Raw genomic sequence first — 6,414 nt, 5'->3', positions numbered from 1 at the left:
TTAAAATGCTTAAAAATGTTCAATACTCTCAACCCCAGAGCAAACCAAGAAAATAGATACAATATATAAATGGAGCAGCTGGAATGACAAAGACCGTGCCCTAGCCTTTCTACTTCTGCTACTCAAATCAGATGACAGGAATAGAAATAATAAGGGATAACTAAATACAGCTGGATAGACCAAATGTCCTCCGTAATTTTCTTAGTCTTTGCAAATCTTTGCAAGCGATTATTTGAGATCGAATCTGACATACCTTCCAAGCTTGAAGACAGCTCCTGGAGGTTTTAATATTATAATTTCTGCCTATGAGTCAATGTAATCTACTGTACAGGATGTTTAGAGAAGCAAAGAAAGAGAGCATATTTGCCTCTTACCTCCAGGTCTGAGTTTTCTAGGCAATGAAATGAGGCCCTTGGGAAGTGAACTGATGCAAACCAGAGTGAGTTGTAGGAGAAAGTGGGGGGAGGAAGGAAGGTGGGGCAGAGATCAGAGGGAAGGATCAGGAAGAGATGTTCACATCCTCAGACCAAAGAGAAGAGAGGGCCTCAACATGAGGGAGAGAAAAACACAAGTGTTTAACCCCTCTGATGTGGGAGCCCACAGGAAGATGGGATGATATCTTTAATAGTTCCTAGTGTTTTAGTTCAGTCAAGTGGTCAAGCAGTGGCTTGCAAACATTATTTTACAGCACTCTGATCTTTCTACTTACAATCACCCTGTGCTCCACTGTCCTACTCATTTTATGCTACATGTCAGTGATCCAATGTCTACCCTTAACTTACATAAATTCCTTCTCTTATAATACCCCTCACCTGCTGAGTCAGGATTTCAATATTAAATGCCTTGAGTATTCCTGTCATTGACTTTTCAATTTGTTGACCTTCCTCCCATCTTTCTCGTACTCCACCCACAACCATCAGCCTGTGTCACCATTTTGGGGCCGTTCTGCCAGCAGCTCAGGAGAGATCACCACCTCCTTGCTCTCTGACATGATGTCTCAGGGCCAAAAGCAGCTGACTTCCCACACCCCACCCGTGCTTCTCAAAAATTGCTCTATCATACCACAAACTTAAATCCCATATGCTGTCACTTTCATTGTGAGTCCTTGCCCTCCACTAAATATCCAGGCATCAGGTAATTTCTCCTTGCTGGTTCACTGGGTATTTCTTCCAGCCTAAATCTCACGAAGACCAGTAACTCCCATATTTCAAACTTGTTTAATTTGAGGACTGTAATTTCCTTGGTTTTTCCTGGAGCTAATTGGAGAAGACTTACAAATTTTTGCATAATTAAGATATAGATTGACCTGCAGAGTTTAGACAGAAGAATGACTTACTCAGCATCCCAACCTATCATTAACTCCTTGGGTTATGTCCCCAATCACATAAAATGTTTCAGCAACAACCAGCTTGGTAGCCATGCTCTAGACCAGTCATCAGAAGAGTCAAGGAAACAACCAGAGAGATCTACAGGAATGTGGCTGACACCTGAATGGCTGGACCCTAACTCTGGAACCCCAGTAAACCCATCAGCATGGGTCAAGAATCCAGAGCACAACCTGGCTGAATAAGCCTATGTTCACACTGCAGCAAGCTCATATGCTTGAAGAAAGAGCTCATTTACTGAGGTTCACTTGATATGTCTTTACTAGATTCTCAGCCAGAACCAGATGCAAATTAACTTAAAATGGGCAACAAAGAAGATACAGATTATTTCCATAGACACTAAATATTTTTTATAAAAATTTAAATTCAATCTGCCAACATATAGCATAACATCCAGTGCTCATCACATTACGTGCCCTCCTTAATGCCCGTCACCCAGTTACCCCATACCCCCACCCACCTCCCTGATTTGAGGGAGCTTCACTGGTGAGACACAAGGAGACATTTAATGTTGGCTTCAGGGCACAGTTAAAGCTGAAAGGCTGCATTTTGACCCACTTGTGTGGAACTGTGAAGTACAGCAAACAGGAAATTACGGGAATTCTGAATTATGTTGTGTACAAACTTCCAAGACCGAATACTAGTTTCATGGCGCTCCATTCCCTAAGGACCTTAAGATTCTGAAATTCTGATCTGACCTGAATGTTAACAGTAGTAACAAAAAGAACTTTAGAAAGAAAATCTCAGTTGGCTTTCCCCAAGCTATCCTTGTGTTTGTTTTCTACACTTTCAAAAGGTATTTAAAATAAAGCCTAGTGATATTTTTTCCATTATAAAATTAATATGGTCATGGAAGAAAATTTAAAAACTATAAAGAGCAAGAAGAAGGAAAAAATTCCCTGGTTGAACTGCCCACATAAAACTATTGTTGTTCTTGTTGTTTTTCTCAATTTTAACAATTTTAGCTTTTTCTAGTCTTTGAACTATGCAGCTTCAGGGTTCATTTTGTATTTAGTGCTTTCTGAGATAATGGAAAGTTGCTTTTGGACCTGCACCATCCAACTCAGAAGCCACTAGCTGCATGTGGCTACTGAGCACTTGAAGAGTAGCTAATGAAACTGAGGAAATAACTTTTAAATTTTATTTAAATATTAGTCATGAGGGACCTGTGGTTACTATACTAGACAGTGCTGTTTTAAAGGACTGCGATTATTTTGTACATAAAATATATCCTGTACTTTGCTTTCAACATTACATCCTAAGCATTTTTCAGTTTTAAAATTCATAAATATTTGAATAGCTTCATAGTTTTAGTGAACTGAACTAAATCTCTATTGTAAGATACTTTGCACTATTATCAGATTATAATTTATAACTCTGTACATAGATTTCCATTGTGAAATTTTTTTAAACTTAAAAAAATTAATACTATTTTTTTTAGAGAGAGGAGAGTGTGTGTGCAGCAGGACAGAGGGAGAGGGAGAGGGAGAAGAGGGAGAGAGAGAGAGAGAGAGAATCTCAAGCAGGCTCCATAAGGGGCTTGACCTCAGGACCTTGAGATCATAACCTGAGCTGAAATCAAGAGTCAGACCCCTAACTGACTGCGCCACCCTGGAGCCCCTGAAAATTTTCTTTATAACAGCATATCAAAGTAGGTTATAAAATTTAAGGCCCCTGGTAACAGACTATTAGATGGCTTTCTAGAGGAGGTGAGCAAACTTAGGGACCCTGTAATAGTGTATAGTTGCTCATTTTACTATTCCTTCTCAAGAAGAGAGTTCAAGCCTTTCAAAATCTTTTTTATATCAAACTACATGTGGCATAAAAGGATATACCAAATGATAGGGCGAAGAAAACAATAGTTCAATGTCTTGGTTTGAATTTCTTTGGTTATCTGTGAGGTGGAACATTTTCCAGTAGATTTACTAATGTAGTATTTTCCCTTTTTGTGAATTGTCTGCTCCTGTCTTTGCTAATGAAAACTGGTCATGTTTTTTGCTCTTTATGTTTGGTTATGGGTTTGTATGAACTCTTTATATACTATAGTTATCAAACATTTTAGGTTTGATCAGTTTTTGTCATTTTGAATATTGAGTGTCTTAAAGAGGTTTTCAGTGCTGCCTTTGGCCCAGGGCATGACCCTGGAGACCCGGGATCAAGTCCCACATCGGGCTCCCTGTGTGTCTCTGCCTCTCTCTCTCTGTGACTCTCATAAATAAATAAATAAAATCTTTAAAAAAAATCAGATTAAATAGCTCTGATATTTCTAACTTAAAAAAAAAAAAAACAGTTCTCCTTTGTTATAAATTCCCACTGGGTTCTCTTTTTCTTTAAAAGCCAACTTGGTTTTCTGTGCTAGCCAGCTTGGTTAACTTAAGTCATAGTTCAACCCAAACAAGTATTTTGCCAACTGTACTGGAGCTATTGCAAAGAGTAATGTGTGCCTGAATGTCAGCTTTCTGATTCTATGGTTGATTTCAATAGTGACTTGACCACATAACTGGAGACTGTGGATAAAGAGAAATAGAAATAGGCTATGGGGATGTTGTAGGGATAAGGGATTGAAAAGGAAACAGGCTCAGATGATACAACTGAGCTTGGCAATCCTGAATAGCCAAAAAGGTCTAAGGAAGATCTGATCCATCTACACAAATCAGTTACATACACATCCATACATCAGACTAATCTGGGCAAAAGTCCTGGTGTGTCAGTCACGCTGGAAAGTCTAAGTCTAGGGAAAATGGGGATGAAATAAAATAATCCAAACCAATTTGGTAAAATATTTCCTTTCGATGCCTCAAAATGTTTTTAGAGATGGGTCAGTTTGGCCCAGAAACTGGTTGCCTCAATTCTTTGGCAAATGCAAAAGGGTGACATCGGTGTGAGGATAAGAACTTGGTTTACTGTGTGTCCAAAGAGATAAGCTCAAAAGACTTGTATGGACTGCATTTTTGAGACCTTTACAATACGGTACCATGTGACCTGGCCTGTTTGTGATCACATACACTCTGAAGTCTGTGTCAAAATTCTTGGCTTCTACCCTTCAGACCTCTCCTTCTACCCCTCAGAGACTGCAAGTGTATGGCTAGAATTTCCAATGAGAAGGATCAGATAGTGGATAATAATGGAGAATTCAGACAGGGAATCTGAGTCAGTATGGAACTGAAGGGCAGCAGTGAGCAGATAACTGGTCAAATGCTAACTAAATTAAGGAGAGAGGATGTGTGACCTGTTAGCATGGAAATTGTCTCAGAAGGAATATATAAAATATTCTGAAAATAAGTCCCTTGTGAAACCAGTCTTGTGCATTATATTTCTAAGGTCATTTTTACATTTTTAAACAATAAATGATTTGTTGTATAATTAATAGATTTCTTTTTTGGTCTGATTTTCAGGGATATATGTGAGGAAAGTTTTCAGACTCTGACATTTTGGCTATGTGAGTAGTCTTATTTATTTTATATAAAGCTTAATAATGCTCATGATAAAAACGAACATTTGTTTAGTATAAATATATACCAGACACTGTTCAAAGCACGTTAGTGTATAAAGTGTTGGCAAGCTTCTCTGTAAAGGGCTGGATAGTAAATATTTTAAGGCTTTGCAGGCTACATGGTCTCAGATGTAATTGTTCAGCTCTGCTAACATAGCACGGAAAGCATTTATAGACAATACATAAATGCATGAGTGTGGCTGGGTTCCAACAAAACTTTGTTTTGGACACAGCAATGTGAATTTTGTAAAGTTTTCATGTGTCAAGAAGTATTATTCTTATCTTGATTTTATTTCCCAGCCACCGAAAAATGTAAAAACCAATCTTTGCTTCCAAGCTGTGCAGTACAGATAGTGGGCTGGATTTGGCTTGTGGGCTATAGTCTGCTGACCCTTGGTGTAGAACAGCATTTAATTCTCATGCCAAATCTGAACAGTAGGTATTGTTGTGACTCCTATTTCCTAGGTGAGAAGACTGATAAAAAGCAAGTTAATATAATACTATGTACTTAAATAACTATCACAGCTGTTTGAATTATTAGCAACATTTCAATTTATACACACACACATATATGAGTTGGAGTATATTTACTTACAACTTATGTTCAGAGAATTGATAATGTGTGATGTGAAGCACATAAACGTGGAAATAAAAGCAAAAATAAGGTTTCTTCCTGTAAATCTGTCACATCTTTGAGACTTAAATTTCCCCCTAACTTGTTTCCCTAATTCTTAGATATTGAGTTTCTAAATTTATTTTCCTTATTTTCTTAAGGAAAAAGCATCGTTTTCTTCCTTTCCATGGGACAGAGAATGAAACATAAAAAGAATCAGTGTCTAAATTCACTTGCTTAATTTTTAGCGTGAGGGCTACTTAGATTTTAGTTGATCTATTTACCCAGATGTTACACACATGTAAAAATGTCTTCCCATATGTTTAAATACCATACAGCTGGGTACTTTAAAACCCATAAAATTCTTGTAAAATAGCCCTCATTTGAAGATGATCTATTTTTCATGCTACTTTAAGTCACTTACAGAATAATTCTACAAATATTCTTAGTTAACAAGAGGCTAATAATAACCTGTGTGTAGATTACTCTGTTCTTATTTTTACTACTTATTCCTCTAGATGACTGACAAAGGGCAGGTAGGGTGGGGACAATGAACATGAAACACCCAAACCACCTGGCTTTGGTTTACATATCAACTAAAAAGTATGATTATAGGATTTGGGGGTAAAATTCTGTTGTTTGCATAATCTGCAGTCTTGGATGTTTATTTGATCCTGTTCTATTTGCAGTGTACATTAGAACAAGAACCTGGCACGTTTTAAAAGCAATGCTTACTTCTGCTTAAAAAATCAGCATTCCCATCCTGAATGGATTACTGGTGGGTATAAGATATTCACCCTAATACATGTGGGGTGACTCAAAAGATCCCGCCTTGGAAAACTATAAAGTGCTCAATTATGTTTTGTATTAACAAGCTTTGAAAAACAATAGGCTTCCTCCACACCCTGCTTTTTAAAAACTCA

At 37.6% G+C, this 6,414-nt stretch overlaps 1 protein-coding gene across 1 annotated transcript in view; it reads right to left on the bottom strand.

Annotated features, from left to right (window-relative positions):
• GNAQ (G protein subunit alpha q) overlaps window positions 1-6,414 on the bottom strand; it is a 194,594-nt gene that overhangs the window by 21,788 nt on the left and 166,392 nt on the right. The gene's annotated exons all lie outside the window — the stretch shown is intronic.

This window comes from Canis lupus, chromosome 1, assembly GCF_011100685.1.
Source record: "Canis lupus familiaris isolate Mischka breed German Shepherd chromosome 1, alternate assembly UU_Cfam_GSD_1.0, whole genome shotgun sequence".
NCBI classification, from domain to species: Eukaryota; Metazoa; Chordata; class Mammalia; order Carnivora; family Canidae; genus Canis; species Canis lupus.
The sequence above is the reverse complement of the archived record's forward strand: the minus strand, read 5'-3'. Positions and strand labels throughout refer to the sequence as shown.